Consider the following 18,964-nt stretch of genomic DNA (forward strand, 5'->3'; position numbering starts at 1 on the left):
TTTGCTTATATCTCCTGTGGCACGCAAACCAAACTTACTCCTTGGTGTTGTATAAGCACTGAGAAGGGTTCCTCTGGAAATATCATTTGATTTAAACTCTTGTGAGACTGTTCGCCGAACGACTGATGATAACAGCATAACAGCATCCAAATCCGACGGAGGGAATGGAAACAAGGAATGCGGAAGTGAGTGCTGTAGGATGTGACTCACTGTGAACAACCACAAAGTCCTCCCTCGTGTCGTATTTATGCTCAAACCAACTTCCGCATGAAGAGCAAACAAGGAAAACAATGTTCTGATCCGCAGAATTATTTCTCTAGAGAACGTAATAGTGCCCCCATTTTCTCCTGAGCATTGGGTCTGAAAACAGAGGTGTCTCAAAATACTGAAAATATTTATCTGAACCTAATCTTTGGTAGGTGGTAAATGTGTTTGTTATGGCAGCTGAGGAAGTTAGTGCTTAACATGCATGTCGATGTATAACATGCCCTTCGCACTGATGTATAGTCGCGAGTTATCAAAGCAGAGTTCATTTACATTTTAAAAAATCAAGGAGATGTGTCATTAGAAACTTAGCTTTAGTCCAGTGTGATACGAATGGGAAGGGTAAAATGATTTTAACTGTGGATTTTTTTAAGGAACTACTCTGTATTTCGTCTGAAGCAATTTAAAGAAAGTACGAGAAATCTGCGTGGATGAAGATTTAAAACTTGTTCCATCTATATATGAAGTTAACGTCTTTACCACTTCGCCGCTTAGATCGGCCCTCTTTGACTTGGTTGTAGAACGATTATCGGCGCAAGCGAGTCGAGGACTCGCAATTTGTCAAGTGTAACGAGAGGAACGGAGTTGAAAAGGATGGTGGCGAACATGATTCGTGGCAATACATGATCAACGAAGAGTAATAGCGGAGGTAAAGCAATCCTCTGAACATTAAAAAAGGATTGTAGATCCATTGTAGCCAAAAAGTGGCGCCATAAATCAATCACCAAGTAGGACATTCCGTATCAGCTATCATATAACGATGACAACTGCACAAACTGAACATTCATCCACTGCTGACAGTCTCTAAAAGCACGATCATCACGAAAAACGCTGAGGGTATTTTCGTTCTGTCGTTACAGCTACGCAAAATGCGAGTTTTTTTTCATCAGACGCGTTTTGCTTTATTGAAGTAAAGCAGGATTAGTGGCCTGTAACAGATTTACTTACATTCTGACTTGCTTTAGGATAAAAAACCAGTTCGTTAACATTATGTTTCGCACTTACGGCGATTTCTGCTTGACTTCTCGCCTACATCGGGAAATGCCGTCTGCTAGCACATCGTTAATGTTTTTCTTCTTTAGATACTGATAGTTGGTCTAATTTTAGTTGCTCTGTAGAACTATGCATTTTTTATGTTTTACAGAGCACACTTTTTCGTGCAACACTGTTTTCTGTTTGTTTTTATACTTCTAAATGCGTATTGCAGTTTGTGTTTTGTAGTGATTCACTCATAATTTTGCTAATATTTCATCTTTGACCTATACATTTTTTTTATTATTTTATTGTATGCCTGTAATTCTATTTAATAATCTTGCTGTGTATTCATATGTTATGTAACAGTAGTGAAGAAACAGTGATGGAGTTTTTTGTGGGGAAAGTAGAAGCTATGATGAGTGGACATAAGCGCACAGTAATGTCATGGGGTGTGAGTTGCAGGGGAAAGTGAGGAACAAGAAGTGAAATGACACTGGGAGGGGTGGGGGTCGGGTGGAAGCGAAACGCGTCTGGTGAAAAAAAAAAAAGAAAAAAAACGCAGACACGTTTTTGTAGTTGCAACTACAGAACGAAAATACACTCAAAAATCGTAAAGCAGCTACGGACAATATGGCCACACAAATTATACTGTATATTGCTGAGATCAAACACAGTCGACGTATAATGATTGGAAGGGAGCAACATGGATCTATATATCGTCTTTCATCTTTTTGCCAAGTACAGGTCAGTTTTATGTCCACTAGTGACGCGTCCCTCTCCGCACGGATAATATTAAGTATCTATGGCTGAACAATGATCTGACATATCAGAAATAAATGATATACACAAACCTTCCTCCTGAGTCAGTCTATCTATTAGTGAAATCCGTATTAAAACCCTTGCGGTACTTCCTAACATTAGCCTTCACATGCAGACAGAAAAATTCAGCGGAGGACATTAATTGATAATATGAGTAATTAAAAAATTCCTGCAATGTATAATATGACTGTGAAACATGTATTTATAGTCAGTTTAGACTTTAAAAAAAATAGATGATAAGGTACACAGTTACAAAAAAGTGTAAGTCATCGTAGCATATTCTGTAATGTACTAACTTCCTGGAAAACTAACAAATTTATGTTTAAATTTAGATATTAGTTGTCAAGACACTTTTGTAAAAAAGGACCTTAAGTCATTAATGCATATCGTGCACAATTTAAATGTAACTAAAATAACATGTGAAGAATAATTACAAGATCTGCTGAATGGAATGAACAGTGTCATGAGTGTAGACTCTGGATTGAGAGTAAATCGAAGAAAAACGAAAGTAATGATCAGTAGCAGAAATCAGAACAGCAAGAAACTTATCACAGTTGGTGATCAAGAAGTAAGTTTTCTGCTACCTAGGTAACAAAATAATCTATGATGGACGGAGCAAGGAGGATGTAAAAAGGAGACTAGCACAGGGGGAAAAGGACATTCCTGGCCAATAGAAGTCTGCTAGTATCAAACATAGGTCTTAATTTGAGGAAGAAATTTTCTGAGAATGTGCATTTGGAGTATAGCATTGTATGACAGTGAAACATGGACTGCAGAGCGCGGAGTGGCCGTGCGGTTTGAGGCGTCGTGTCACGGACTGCGCGGCCCCTCCCGCCGGAGGTTCCAGTCCTCCCTCGGGTAAGGGTGTATGTGTGTGTGTGTGTGTGTGTGTGTGTGTGTGTGTCGTTCTTAGCATAGTTAGTCTAAGTAGTGTGTAGGTCTAGGGACCGATGACCTTAGGAGTTTGGTCCCTTAGTAATTCACACAAATTTGAAATTTTTTCGACTGTAGGAAAACCGGAACGGAGGAGAAACGAAGCATATGAGATGTGATGCTATAGAAGAATGTTGAAAATTAGGCGGACTGACAAGACAACGAATGACGAGGTTCACCGAAAATCGTCGAGAAAAGGAATGTATGGAAAACATAGACAAGAAGAGAGGACATGATGATATGTAACAGTTCTGTCACTAAATGTAACTGGGTTTTCTCTTTTTGATGCTAGTCAGTTGTCAGGATGAGCATTACTGCAAAGTGCATTTGATTCTAAAGCATTATGTCAGGGTGAAAATACTAAATAAATTAATTTTTCTCTCTCAGCAACATGTGGGCAGGATGGGTTCTTCCTTGGCTCGGGTATGAGGTAGAATGAAACAGCATTTTTACATAAGATAACTTTTATTGAAGATTTGTACAACTGTTCCCTTACTGGATGTTTTGGCTCGGAGAGCGGCAGCTGTGTCGTTTGCGAAGCCTTCTGCTGCGGCAGCGGCGGCGTCTGATTGCGCGTGGCAGTGTGTATCTCGTGTCGCCGTCTCGCCCAGTTGACTGGAGACGCGCATCGTGCTGTGGCCCGTTTAATTATTGAGAGCGAAGTCGTGCATCGGACGGTGATACCTAGGATGTGGCGTCCCAGTGTTTCCCTTATCTAAGCGGCCGCGTGTGTCAGTGTTGTGCGTCGGCCAGCGGAGCGGCGCGGCGGGGGAAGGCCAGTGTTCCGAACTCGAACAACGGACTCCAGCTTGCCAGTCTTCGGCTGTCAGATCTTCATCCCAGCTCACAGGTGACTGCTGATGTGAGGCCGTCTCCTTCCCGTCCTCACGAGTCACCCGGGTACTTAAAAATTAGACTTCAAATACCTTTTAACTTCTGTCTTCTGGCGCCGAGGCTGCTATTCCATTACAGCGGCGGACTTGGTGCGTCTGTGCATGATGTAGTCTCTTCTTGCATGACGGTCTTCAGCACCGAAACTGACTGAAAACTACTGCTACTCTTCTTCTTTTTTTGTCGGGCCCACTGCGTCTCGCGTATTTATTCACTTCAGTTCACTGGAGGTGAACGACTTCACGGTCATTGCCTCGTCTGTCACGTTGAAAAGCTTCTCGAAGAATCTTCTTAACGTCGGTCATTGGCTCTTGGAATGTAGGCGAGGGCCTTTGCTCACACATGACAACTAAGAAACACGTGAGCCGGTCGGGCGATGCCCTGACGGCTGAATCGACAGCGCCCGCTAATATGGGGAGGGCGATGGCTTCTTCTGTCACGTGAAAAGCTTCTCGAAGAATCTTCTTGACGTGAGCCAGTCGGACGATCCCCTGACGGCTGAATCGACAGCTTCTCTTGAACGTGCTATGCTGACTTGCAAGCGCCGGCCGTTCCCACTGCTGCTTTGTCCGACGTTTGCCAGTGTGTAATTCTTCTAAACTAAACTAAGTTTTTCATTTATTTTCTAATTTCTCTAATTTATTTACTTATCTTAAGTACCACTCAACATTCCTTCACCCTTCGGAGAAATTCGCCCTCGAATTTACCACTCAACAGATAGTACATGTGTTAAAACATCGGACGGATGTACAAGAGGGAGCTGTATAGGGTAAAATCTGTAGAGGAAGACAGAGATTGGAATACATTCCACGAATAATTGAGTATGTAGATTGCAAATGCTGCTCTCAGACGAAAGGGTTGGCACAGGAGAGGAGTTCGTGGCGGGCCGCATCAGACTAGTCAGAAGACCGATGACTCAAAAAAAAAAAAAAAAAAAAAAAAAAAAAAAAAAAAAAAAAAAAAAAACTACTTGTACATTGAGATCAAATTGTAAGAAAGAAGGGAAAGTACTATATAGAATAAAGAGAACATCGGATTCAAAGAGTCTGCGAGTCCTCTACCGCCCCGCCCACCGCACAGAGAGTTGAGGGGGATCTCCTCTTGGTAGCGCTACAGAGAACATTAACGCCTGTCTCTCACTTTTAACGAAGACATTTTAGACGGCAATTGTCAGTTCTTCTAACAATAACTTATGAAAGCACGTATAGGACGATCTGTGACTAATTTATGTGTAAGAACTCTACTATGATTTCAACTGCAGACAAAGCCGCGTATCAGGGAAACTTAAAAATAGCACCGTATGACGGTAGTAGAAAGACAATTTCTTTTCATTTTTTTGTTTTTGTTACTACACAGAAACAATGTAAAACACTCATCCTTTGTAGCTCTAAGTTTACTACGAATTCCCATTTACTTAACAAAATCATCCCATAAAAGGTATTTTGAACAGACTTACTATGTAATTGGTTAAATAACTACACTCGCTGATGACTACATAAGCTACTCATAGGATGAAAAGTAAAAAGTGTTCAAATGGTTCAAATGGCTCTGAGCACTATGGGACTTAACTTCTGAGGTCATCAGTCCCCTAGAACTTAGAACTACTTAAACCTAACGAACCTAAGGACATCACACACACCCATGCCCGAGGCAGAATTCGAACCTGCGACCGTAGCGGTCGCGCGGTTCCAGACTGTAGCGCCTAGAACCGCTCGGCCACATTGGCCGGCTAAAAATCGTGTTACTCCGTATAGTATCTGCACTCACTTAACCTTTATGGGGGTGAGATCGATAATTAGTAATTTGCACCTTTAATTATAATTTGTGCACAACTAGCGACGAGCCCGACTTCGCACGCGGAGCATTAAGTACTTAATGATTGGACGACTTTCTTAACGTAGTGGTAATGAATTATATGCACGAAGCTTCCTCGTGAATCACTGTATCTAGCAGTAAGAACCGTATCAAAATCCCTATAGTAGTTCCTGGGATTCAGCTAAGCATGCAGACAGAAAGAACACGGCAGGACTTTGATTTATAATATGTACAGATATGCACTGAGTGATGAAATTCGTGGGACAATGATACGCACATATGCAGGTGGCGATAGTATCGCGTACGCAAGGGGTAACAGGGCATTGCATTGGTGCAGCTGTCATTCGTAGTCGTTGTGGCCGAACGACGGAAATCAAGAGACTTTGAACCGGAATGGTAGTTGGAACTGTTGTGGCGTAACAAGACAGTCACGCCACTTGGAAGTAGCCGAAAAGGCACGCGTTACACTTACGTAGACTAGAGAGGTCTGAAACAGGATACGTAATGAATGCTATAAAGAAAAGTACGTAGCTCCTGGAATACTTAACTTTAATCCATCCTTGTGGTACATCGCTCTTGACGATACAAATGAGACTCTTTAGATACAAGCTATGTAAGGTTAATGGCGCCTTGCTAGGTCGTAGCCATGGACTTAGCTGAAGGCTATTCTAACTATCTGCTCTGCAAATGAGCGAGGCTTCGACAGTGTGCATCGCTAGCTACGTCGTCCGTACAACTGGGGCGAGTGCTAGTCCGTCTATCGAGACCTGCTGTGTGGTGGCGCTCGGTCTGATCACTGACAGTGGCGACACGCGGGTCCGACATGTACTAATGGACCGCGGCCGATTTAAGCTACCACCTAGCAAGTGTGGTGTCTGGCGGTGACACCACAGGAACTAGACGCAAGGGACATTCCATTTTGGAAATCGTTATGGAATTCAGTATTCTCAGGTCCTCAACATCAAGAGTCTGCAATATTTCAGGCATTACCTCTCACCACGGACAACGCATTGACTGGCGGGCTTAATCCAACGACATAGGGCAGCGGCGTTTCCGTAGAGTTGTCAGTGCTAACAGACAGGCAACACTGCGTGAAATAACCAAAGAAAACAGTGTGGGATGTAGGACGAACACATGCGTTAGGAGAGTGCAGCGAAATTTGGCGTCAATGGGCTATGGCAGCAGGCCACCGACGCGAGTGCCCTTGCTAACAGCACGGCATCTCCTGCAGTCCCTCTTCTGGGCTCGTACTCATATCGGTTGGACCCTAGACGACTGGAAAGCTGTGGCTACATCAAATGAGTCCTGGTTTCAGTTGGTAAGAGCTGATGGTAGGCTAAGGCTGCGGCGCAGACCCCACGAAGCCAAGGACTCAAAGTTGTCAACAAGGCACTGTGCAAGCTGGTGGTCGCCCAATAATCGTGTGCACTGTGTTGACATCGAATGATCTGGGTTCTCAGATCCAACTGAACAGATCATTGACTCGAAATGTTTTATGTTTGGCTACTTGGAGACCATTTGCAGCCAGCCGGCCGCGGTGGTCTAGCGGTTCTAGGCGCTCAGTCCGGAACCGCGCGACTGCTACGGTCGCAGGTTCGAATCTTGCCTCGGGCATGGATGTGTGTGATGTCCTTAGGTTAATTAGGTTTAAGTAGTTCTAAGTTCTAGGGGACTGATGACCACCGATGTTAAGTCCCATAGTGCTCAGAGCCATTTGAACCAAAATAAGTAAATACAATCGTGGATTTTCTTACACGGGACGAAACAGAGAGAAACTACGACGCTGGGCACTCTGCCACCAGTTGCGCCGGGGTTGTCACTCGCTGGTAGACATCTAAGTTCCGTAGAAAACATTTGAACCATTAGCCAACCATTTGCAGCCATTCATGGACTTCACATTCCCAAACAACGATGGAATTTTTATGGATGACAATGTCCCATGCCTAACGGGCCACAATTGTTCGCGATTGCTTTGAAGGACATTCTGGACAGTTCGAGCGAATGATTTGGCCACCCAAACCGCCCGACATGAATTCCATGAAACATTAATGGGGCAACGTACAAAGATGTTACCACTGCATAGAATACTCCATTGTTTCAGCTAGCGGCTTCTTATCTTGTAGCTGTCCTTTTCCTGCTTTGTCCTGTAACACAACATCAGCCATTGTGGGTAGTTACATTGTTTTTGGCCGTCAGCAGTGACGCCAAGTCCATTGACGATTCCTTAAAACTGAGACTGAGTTATGCAGGTGAAGCTGTAATTGTCGCCTGAGACGTTATACCGAGTGATGATACCGAGTGATATTTCCAGACTGAGAGACACAGCAAAGGTCCTGTCACATCGAGGGAATGGCGAGGGATGAGAATGAAATGTTCCGACGAGCCGCTGATACAGTTTAAAATAACTGCAAATTACAGTTCTTATATTGTGAAGAACTTCTTGCTTGCCGACTGGTCCCCTGATGCGTGTAATGAAAAAGAGTGGTTTTTATAAATGTTCGAGGCCTGTCAGTGAGGCCTCCCCATAGGCCTATCCAATAAAGAAGCCACCCCAAATATGGGCGCTTCATCTCACATACCTGAGGCGTCAGCTACTTCGCACTGTTGTAATCGCCCATCATTCAGTACCACTTTGTGTACTTTTTCGATGTTTTGGTCTGTGGTAGTGGTACTGAGATGTTGTTGACGTATTTTTTCCATAAAAGGAAATTTTTTCCGATTAAAGGATAATGTAAAATCAACTACCAGTCACAATTGAAAGGTGTTTATTTTTAAGTCGCGACTGGTTTCGGACGTATGTCCGTATTTACAAGGTTAAACATTCAGTTTTATGTTTCCGCATTCAGTGGTGGAGTTCACTATTGAATGTAAAATGCAAATTACATGAGGATGACAATCGAGAAATTAATGAAACCGTTCTAAGTTCAAATGGTTCAAATGGCTGTAAGCACTATGGGACTTAACACCTGTCATCAGTCCCATAGATTTAGAACTACCTAATCTTAACTAACCTAAGAACATCACACACATCCATGCGACCGTAGCAGCAGCGCGGTTCCGGACTGAAGCGCCAAGAACCGCTCGGCCACAGGGGCCGGGCCATTCTAAGTGACAAGAGCTGAAAGTACTTATATACAGATGGATTATCCAACTCTTAATTCCACATTTGTTACCAAAGTAATCTTTCGAACGACCATATTCCGATTTCCACACATTAATGCCACCTAAAATGTTACAGATGTAGATGAGACATGAGCTCCTATCATCCAACGCGCTTCCATTCGAATACAGAAATTACAGTCAAAGAAATGTGCAATTACGATTTGGTTCAAATCATTACTTTGGCGACAAATGTGTAATTGCTGTTTGGTCATTCTAGCTATATCAAAGTATGTTCAACTACTGAAGCAGTTTATTAAACCCAAGATGATTTCGCATAGCTGTGGTTGCTGTGCCAACAAGGTTGTCGCTACTGTCACTTTGCCCCATCCAGTGGTTTCACTTATGTATCTCTAGTCAGCCTCAAGTACATTGCCTTTAAGGGAGAACTCTACCATTGATGTAAAAACATGAAACTGAATGTGTAGTGTTCTGAAGCTTCTGAGCTCTAAATCTGCCGTGATTTAAATAAACAACCTTCAACTGTTACTGGTAACGGATTTTATTCTTCATTGTCCGTTCTTAACATAGATCGGCATCAAGAGAAATGTTGCCACTTTGAATTCGGTTGTTAATTCCCGAACTGTTGAAAATTACAGACCTTCATCAACTTCAGACGAATTTCTGTAGCGGAATAAATTGTTCGAAACCAAAGAGTTTTATGATGGCATGATATTACACTTACTATACCGTGTAAGCAAAATTATTTTGCCCCTATATTGACAAATGACTTCCGCTATTGAGCTTCATGTACAAACGTAACAAAAAAAACTTATTTGATATCATGCTAGGGGAGAATATTTCGCAATGCCCCTATAAAATGTAGCTCTGTGTATTCGTACCTATTTTGTTCTAAAACTTGGATCCTTTTCTGATTCAACAGCATGCTAAAGGTTTTACCGTCCATTAATAACCTGTATGGTGCTGCCGTCTACAAACACGACCCATATAGGAAATTGTGTCCCCTCGTCGGTGAGCACTTGTAGTGACGCTGTATTTTACTGTGACGTAAATGGCAGCTAACCTTTTTGCAAGCAAATTAATAAAATTTGCAGTTAGATTACAATTCCTTATACCAAATTTACTCCTCCTCTAACGATCTGAGAGTTACCAACTGGACTAAAGCTATACCGTCTCTTCATACTACTGCCAAACCTCTATGGATTATAACAAAAGCCGTTGAGGAAAAGAGAAACGCATGGTCATTTATGACTAGGACACTGCGAGATATTTCCCTTGTTCGTTTCAAAGGGCTAATCCCTGGATTCGCGTCCCAGCATTGACCGGTGACTGGATTTTAACTTCCATCTTTCTGAATGCGGGTTTAGTGCCTTACTCACTGCCTCAACTCGCTCCATTTGTAGTCTACGGCGGCAGATCACAGTATAACAAAATGATCGACTGTCTTCATAGCAAAATTTAACGCTTACATCAGCCCCGACTCATACACTCCAGCCAAATTTATCAGAATTACCGTTGGTCCACCATTTCAAATGAAAGGCGTCAGAGAATCTTTAGAGAAAGAATTCAAAGCATATATCCCATCATTTGGCTCCTGTTAACCTAACACTTTCATTAAGAAATCTGTCTCTACTTTTACCATTAACTGAAGTGCTAATAGTTTACTGCCATTAATTATACGATGAATCAAAGCATTTTAATGATTAAAAAGGCAGACAACAGCTTCGTGTATTTCTAAAACAAAACAAAAATGCTCATTTATAAACCACGTGCAGATATAATGTGTTAAAGATTAATGATATTTTTGTAGCAAAATATCATTTCTTTCCTCATTCGTAGATTACACGCAAATCCCAAGTAGCACCTCGGTTCGGAGTGCACTTTATGGTGTCCCCCGCCATAACAGGTTACGTAAGACAGAAGTGGCAGGGCACACCACTTACAATAGGGCCAAGTCTGTTAAAGGAGTACGATGTTCAAACTGTCCCTCGGAATGAGGATTAGTTTCATATAGATTACATCTATGATGACTGTTAAAATAATCTCTATGGGTAGATTGTGGTGGCTTCGAATTTGGTAATGATAAATACAATATAAAGGACAGTCACGGCAAAAATCGGTGGTTATTCACGTCCAGAAAATTTCAAGCTATATTGTTCAACGTGTGTGACTTCTTATACCTTCCAGAGAGAGGAACTACCAGCGTGTCTGCTCCACACTCGTTACCGTGGCTTCCTGGCTTGACTGAGGCCGCCTTGAAACTTTGCCAGCAAGTTGCGAAGCGATTCACCTGCGCATAAAAATTCCGGTAAATTCAGGTCGCCGTTCAGAGACATAGAACACTTCTCATATCGCAAGTAGATTGCCTCCATCCAACAGGACGGTACTCAGTATTTAATTTTGCTCATTAGCTTTGTCTGACAGGTAGACGCCGAAGTGGGTGTTTTACGAAGGTCAGAATTTTTCGTATTGATTAAGTGTTGACATATAGTAAACGCTTCACGTGCAAACACATTACTGCAAAAACTCTTTGTGCACAGCTGACAGAAGTCGTGAGATCCAGTTCCTCGTATTGTGTTAATAACATAAACTTCGAAAACATTTATCGAAGACCACAGTCAGCACATACTATATGAAACGTTTTATATAGATTTCATATATATATATATATATATATATATATATATATATATATATATATATATATATTACTATTTTAGCAATTGAAATTAGTTTATCTTAACTGCCAAAAGTCTTTGGAATGACGTAAGCATCTGAATATGAAATTGTTAAGTTGTGATGTGTTTTTTACCGAGTTCTGTGTGCCAGACAACTAAATTTCCAGCAAAAATGTACATAAATACACCAATGAAATTATTTAAACATGCAAATCATTTAATATACATACTAAAATAATTGTATCTTCCTGTACAGGATTGTATTTGGATACAGAACCTCCAGGTCACACGTAGCAAACGAACATAATCATACTTCAGATTAATGTAATGTACATGTAACTGTTATGCACCTGATAATGACAGCAAGCTACCGAAACGCATTGTGTTAACTATTAGTAAAAAGCGACTGAAGCAGCAGAAATTATTTCACAAATTTACAATGTAATCGCTCCTCAAAACATTCTACATAACGTAGATATATTTGAGCGATACTCTTATCACTTGTGACTCACATGTATGATGAGCAGGCCTACAATGGATAAAACGTTAGTCACTGCACGTTAATGGCGTGTAAAACAGCCTATAGCGTTGATAACAGTTTTAGTTCGGGGTGGAAGAAAGTACACAAGTTTCTCCAGGGTTGCCATGTTCAGCCGAAGCCACTCATTGATGACTAGATCATGTAGATCTAACACATTACTGGGATACTGACTGTTGCATTTCACCTGCTGTTCCAAATAGTGGCAGAAATATTTTATGGGACTAAAATCGGGGCCAGGCGATGTCCGATAGGGTGCCCACGTGTTTTTCGAACCAGGAAACTAAACATGCAGCGCTGTGAACATGCTTGTTGTCATCATGGAAGATGGGAGTGTCTAACACATAGTCACCGTGAAGATATAGATGAATCAGCAACATTTGGTCACAGAGAATGCTGAAGTAAACGTCTTGGTTCATGCTCTATGTAACCTGCATGAGTGGGCCCAAATCATAGTACAAAAAGCACCTTCAAAACATCACAGAACCGCCTACAACCTGAACTCTACCCTCCACACGCTATGCAGTTAAAGAGCTCACTGGACCATCGGTGCACTCGATGCCGTGTATGAACCGAAAAGAAGTAAATTCGCGGCTTGTCGGACCACACTAGACCCCTCCAGTTATCTCTTGTCTTGTTTCTGTGTTATTTGACTCATTGGAAAGATACAACTGTGAGCAATACCATTTTGCAACTCCAAATGTCCGCTGCACCCATTTTACAACGTTCGCTAGTTGAGACGGAACTGCATGCTCTGACAGCCGCGATTCCTGTAGAGTTTGAAACCGACCGTCATTAACACGGCGTAGAACTCGACTCCGGTCACCGTCGGACAGTTATGTTTTACAATCACTGTTCTTACGCGGTGTTACGTGGCCGTGAGTGGTACTCCAATCCTCACAGACACGTCGGTCAGGCTGCGCCGAAACTCTAGCAATACGGGTAACTTCATTGTCGTGTGGCCGTGAACACGACCGAACATAATACAGTAGCTCATTTCTGCCATTCTGTAATGTCTCCACGTTAACCCACGATCGTGCCTTGATTCCGTACAACCGACTGGCTCCTTGCCCTCGGATGGCGAGTAACAGATCAGGCGGTGGCTACCCGGGAGCGAGATGTGCAATGTACCTCTGAGGAATTCTTCCCTGGACAGCATCGGCAGTGGCATCCTATAACCCTAAACTTTTCCGTATCTTCCTATTTTCTTAATATTTAGATTGTTAATTTTAAGCATTTCCCTTCGCTAACTAGTTTTACGTTGACAATTATTTAAAGCTGCAACATTCTTAAATTTTAAATGAAATCAGCTTCATATTAAATAGGAGGCAGTCAAATAATAACGAGACAGAGGGAGAAAGTTAAGTAAACTGTTTATTATTTTAGAAGTAATCGCTATAATTGTTAACACATTGGTCACTGGTACAAGTCTACAACGCTCCTTGAAAGTCAGTGGGCTTTTTTAAATGTAATATTTTGTATGGCGATCTTATTATACCATAATTCGACCAGTTGTTCCGTGTGGCGCAGGAACAAAGACAGCCGGAAAGTGAATAGAGAGGAGCTCAACATCCTTGTAAGAAGGGTGGCGAGATGAAGACTAGGCCCAGTCAAAGATAGTAAAGAAGGACATATGAAGAGATACAAGGCGAGATGGTAAACCGGCAAATCAGATAATAGCTCTTTGTCCTGAGGTGAAATGTCTTCCACAAAGAACCGTAACCCTACTAGGAAGACCAAGAACAAGAACTTAAACAAGCTGTGTTTACCAGGAGTGTAAGAAGAGGCTCCAATACCTCAGAGATGGTGGCAGCATGTGATCTAGAGGGTCGGTGATCGCTGAATGATGCTGACCCCTAGGGCAAGGGGAGCGAGAAAAAGAAAAACAGGAAAAGGAAGAAGGGTTTCAGATAACATCTCGTCGACGGCGAGGTCATTAGGAACGGAACACTAGCTCCATCAGACGAGGATAGGCAGAAAGAATCGACTGTGACTTTGTCTGACGAATCAGCTCCGAATTCACCTGGGCTGGATTAGGACAACGGTAGAAAATATAGCGGAATAGCCAAACTGACTTGGACATCCGCAAAAAGTGAAACATAAAAGAGAAAACAGGCTGCAGCGCTGTGTAACATATAGAAGCGATAGAACTATATGATAAATATAATTTCAGCTTGTCCATCACATACTGTCACTTAAATGCGCCATATCTGCAACAGCTTGATATCGTGTGCAACGTCTCAGTATATTTCAATTAAGATACATTTCTTCGTTTAAAATATGTCTACATGCTGGCCATTCACATAACTGGAGTTTTACTTTAATCTTAAACTACAATAAAATTTCATTTTTCAATTTACATGACGTAAGGCACGCCCTCTGCATGAGGTACCTTACCCAAGTTCCCTTTGTGACTGTTACGTTTCTCTACAGCCTTACACCGCTTTCAGTCTCGCTATATCGTCCCCAAGACGAAATTGCTCTTGAATGTAAACTGACTGAGAACCGCTGGAGCCATGAATATTTAAAACAAACAGGAGGACAGTCGACAAATAATCAGAAACAACTGTAACCAGTTTCTTTTATTTATCTTCACAGTAAACATTTCGGAGGATTACATCTCTATCATCAGCCGTAACTGTTGAAATATTGTAATGTAGGTGATCTGTGGGAACGATTTTTCTGGTAATCTGTAGTATTTTTGTTGGTGATCACGAGCTGCTTTTCCCAACCGAATTTACGTTTCACGCTACACACGGTATGAAATGCAGAAATTGCAACAATCTAGCTGTAATCCTCCGAAACCTGTAGTGAAACGAAAAATACAAGTGACTACAGGTAGTTACAATTAACTTTAAATGCGAACATTTTAGGTTAGCGTTTATCGTGACTGTTACCAGTCACCGTTTTATTTATTTCCACGACGCGTTTCTCAGGTTTAAACCTCCATCATCGGGTGGATTTACATTAGTTAGTATGACATTTGTGTGTGTGTTGTGTTACGATTTTTTGGAGGAACTTGTGGCACTGTTCCCATTGCTACACATTGTATGAAACCTGTGACTAATGAAGACAGTGCTACAAGGTCCTCCGAAAAATCGTAACACAACACACACACACACACACACACACACACACACACACACACGTCATACTAACTAATGTAAACCCACCCGATGATGGAGGTTTAAACCTTAGAAACGCGTCGTGGAAAGAAATAGTTACCATTACCTGTGTATTTATATTAATATTTATAACAGTCACGATTAGGCTTAAGCCGATATGTTCGAACTAATAAAGAAAGGAGGAAGAAAAAGGATTGTGCTGACGCACGCCTTTTATCTTTTGTTCTGCTTCCTGTTTTTAGTTTCGTCTTAAGGATAATGTTCCTGGATTGAAGGTGACGTATTGCAGCATAAACACGACACGAAATACATGTAACAGTTGCCTTGCCATCAAAGGTGCAACTGAATCCGATAGGAGGCGTGGCGTCGAAACAAGATGCCACGATCGAAAAGTTGTTACGCAACTGTGTCGCGCACACTAAATGTGTTCTCATTAACCAGAATGTCCGCCCCCGGTAACTGAGTGGTCAGCGTGACGGAATGTCAATCCTATGGGCCCGGGTTCGATTCCTGGCTGGGTCGGAGATTTTGTCCGCTCAGGAATGGGTGCTGTGTTTTCTTAATCATCATCATTTCATCCCCATCAACGCGCCAAGTCGCCGAAGTGGCATCAACTCGAAAGAATTGCACCTGGCGGTCTACTCGACAGGAGACCCTAGTCACACATCTACACTTGGGTATTTTAAACATAGCTGCACAACAGCAACGGTTCCACGTAATAAAATTATAAACAGCCGACCAGTTGCAATGGATAAAGAATTCTTTACCTAGGTTTCGACAAATATAAATTTGTCTTCTTCAGAAGGTGGCCTAAGGACAATGAACATCATAGCTTACATTAGAAAAGTATGAAACTTAAGTCAAGAATAAATTTTAACACAAATTAGAGAGCTCTTGCATTACAGAAATATGAGAACGATGACTGGTACTTACAATTTTACATTAGTAAGGACTAATGCCACTGGGCGTAATTCTCTCGGCGTAAGCGCCACCTGCTTTTTTGATGTATAACTACATTTTTTGTACCAATGCTCCCATACTGTTATAACGGGAGTGTTAAACGCCTTTCTTCTTTTTTATTGTTACTTTATCTAAGGACGTTATTAATACTGATAATTTACACGTTGCCTTTGTACGCCAATTGACACATGGTTCTCGCCATAAGCACCATCTGCCCTGGTCTCAGAGTAACTACGCTCGCCGATTACACTCAGTCGGTTGTGAGCTCTGCAAGATCCATGTACTAATTTATATTTACGTTGTTGTTGTTGTGGTCTTCAGTCCTGAGACTGGTTTGATGCAGCTCTCCATGCTACTCTATCCTGTGCAAGCTTCTTCATCTCCCAGTACCTACTGCAACCTACATCCTTCTGAATCTGCCTAGTGTATTCATCTCTTGGTCTCCCTCTACGATTTTTACCCTCCACGCTGCCCTCCAATACTAAATTGGTGATCCCTTGATGCCTGAGAACATGTCCTACCAACCGATCCCTTCTTCTGGTCAAGTTGTGCCACAAACTTCTCTTCTCCCCAATCCTATTCAATACTTCCACATTAGTTATGTGATCTTTACGTGACAAACCCTAATTCTAGGGCTATATTTCATTTTTGACAAATGGATCTATGGCGACATTTGTAAAAACGGCGATGGTATATTAGTCCTTATGAAACGTCCCCTTTTGAACAATTATACATGACTGTGCTTAAACTGACAAAATATTTTTAGCGCAACGCAATCTGACTTTCAAAAATCCCTACAAAAGAATGGCCCTGACTAACATTAACCTATACCTTTCACAAATCACTTACCTCACAAAAATCTTCGTTACTCGAACTACTGCAATACAGCGAGCGCCACTACTACCAGCTAAATAAAAGATTCAAACTACTGAAGGCACTAACTGCTGATAGGGATAGTTAGCAAATGAAAGATTTTGATAGAGAACAAACAATGTATTTACCTTAATAGTGTTCAAAAGTCATAAATATATATCAGTTCATGACATCCAGTCTTACAAATTTACTGTCTCTGATGGACACACGTCCAGATCATCCGCTCTCAAAAATCCGCCATCTCACTTCCCCACATCCACCACTGCTGGCGGCTCACCTCCAACTGCGCAACGCTACGCGCTGTTAACATCCAGCTGCCGCTGCCCAACACTACAATGGCAGACAACAATGCAAACTAGCCACAGACTGCACACAGCACAGCCAGTGATTTTCATACAGAGCGCTACGTAACGTTGCCAATAAGAAAACAAACAGCCTACTTACACTTACTAATGTAAAATTGTAAGTACCAGTCGTCGTTCTCATATTTCTGTAATGCAAGAGCTCTCTAATTTGTGTTAAAATTTATTCTTGACTTAAGTTTCATACTTTTCTAATGTAAGCTATGATGTTCATGGTCCTTAGGCCACCTTCTGAAGAAGATATATTTATAGTTGTCGAAACCTAGGTAAAGAATTCTTTATCCATTGCAACTGGTCGGCTGTTTATAATTTTATTACATTTACATTTATTTATTAACCAGAATTGTATTAACAGTATGGAAGTGAAATTCAAGTTAAGTGGTTGATTTGGTATTAAAGACGCTAAAAGAGCTGGAAGCATTCGAGAGAAATTACTATGAAAGGTAAATACAAGCATCCTACAGACTGACATTGAAAGAGGCATATATATAAATTAAAAGAACCATGCAGGAAAGAGCGACCGCGAGAAGTACGACATGCTGAAAATATGATACATAAATTAGGCGACAGTTTCACTGCGAGCTTTTTGAAACAGATTAGAAAAGTAAGTTGGACGCTGTCTGTGTTACTCACTGCGGTGAGCGGTAGTGACGGACGCCTTTGCTCCAGCGATACGGCGAGCCGGCGGCTTGGCGCGGACCACGTACAGAGCGAGGGCCGGCAGCGGAGAGCGCGAATCCGGAGCGGGCGGAGGCTGCGCGGGCCACTGAGCGTCTGCGGCCGCGGGTCACACGTCACGGCGTGCCGCCTGCAGCCCGCAGCCGGCAGCGCCCCTACTCCGGAGTCGCCGCTGCGCGCGCCGCGGCGCAAGTCCGCCTACCTTGTCCGTCCCGTGTCGCAGCGACCCCGATGCCAAAACGCGGGTCACTGGCCCCCCGCCACTGACGCCACGTTGCCCACTGCATAACCTCCCCCACAATTGGACAAGTAGCACGTGCACAAGGCGATAACCGAAACCTTCTAAAATACATACACTACTGGCCATTAAAATTGCTACACCAAAAGGAAATGCAGACGATAAACAGGTATTCACTGGACAAATATATCATCCTAGAACTGAAATGTGATTACACTTTCACGCAATTTGGGTGCAAAGATCCTGAGAAATCAGTACCCAGAACGACCACCTCTGGCCGTAATAACGGCCTTGATACGCCTGAGCATTGAGTCAAACAGAGCTTGGATGGCGTGTACAGGTACAGCTGCCCATGCAGCTTCAACACAGTACCACAGTTCATCAACAGTAGTGACTGGCGTATTGTGACGAGCCAGTTGCTCCGCCACGATTGACCAGACGTTTTCTTTTGGTGAGAGGTCTGGAGAATCTGCTGGCCAGGGCAGCAGTCGAACGTTTTCTGTATCCAGAAAGGCCCGTACAGGACCTGCAACATGAGGTCGTGCATTATCCTGCTGAAATGTAGAGTTTCGCAGTGATCAAATGAAGGGTAGAGCCACGGGTCGTAACACATCTGAAATGCAACGTCCACTGTTCAAAGTGCCGTCAATGGGCACAAGAGGTGACCGAGACGTGTAACCCATACCAACACGCCG

The 18,964-nt window shown here is 42.5% G+C and overlaps 1 protein-coding gene across 1 annotated transcript in view; it reads right to left on the reverse strand.

Moving 5' to 3' along the window:
* The window catches only part of LOC126195132 (carboxypeptidase D-like), a 149,590-nt gene extending 131,452 nt beyond the window's left edge, over window positions 1-18,138 (reverse strand). The window contains exon 1 of the mRNA XM_049933632.1: window positions 17,987-18,138. The gene's annotated coding sequence lies outside the window, so the exon portion shown is untranslated. The remainder of the gene's footprint in view (window positions 1-17,986) is intronic.
* Window positions 18,139-18,964: the final 826 nt, after the last annotated feature.

Source organism: Schistocerca nitens, chromosome 1, assembly GCF_023898315.1.
Source record: "Schistocerca nitens isolate TAMUIC-IGC-003100 chromosome 1, iqSchNite1.1, whole genome shotgun sequence".
Classification (NCBI taxonomy): domain Eukaryota; kingdom Metazoa; phylum Arthropoda; class Insecta; order Orthoptera; family Acrididae; genus Schistocerca; species Schistocerca nitens.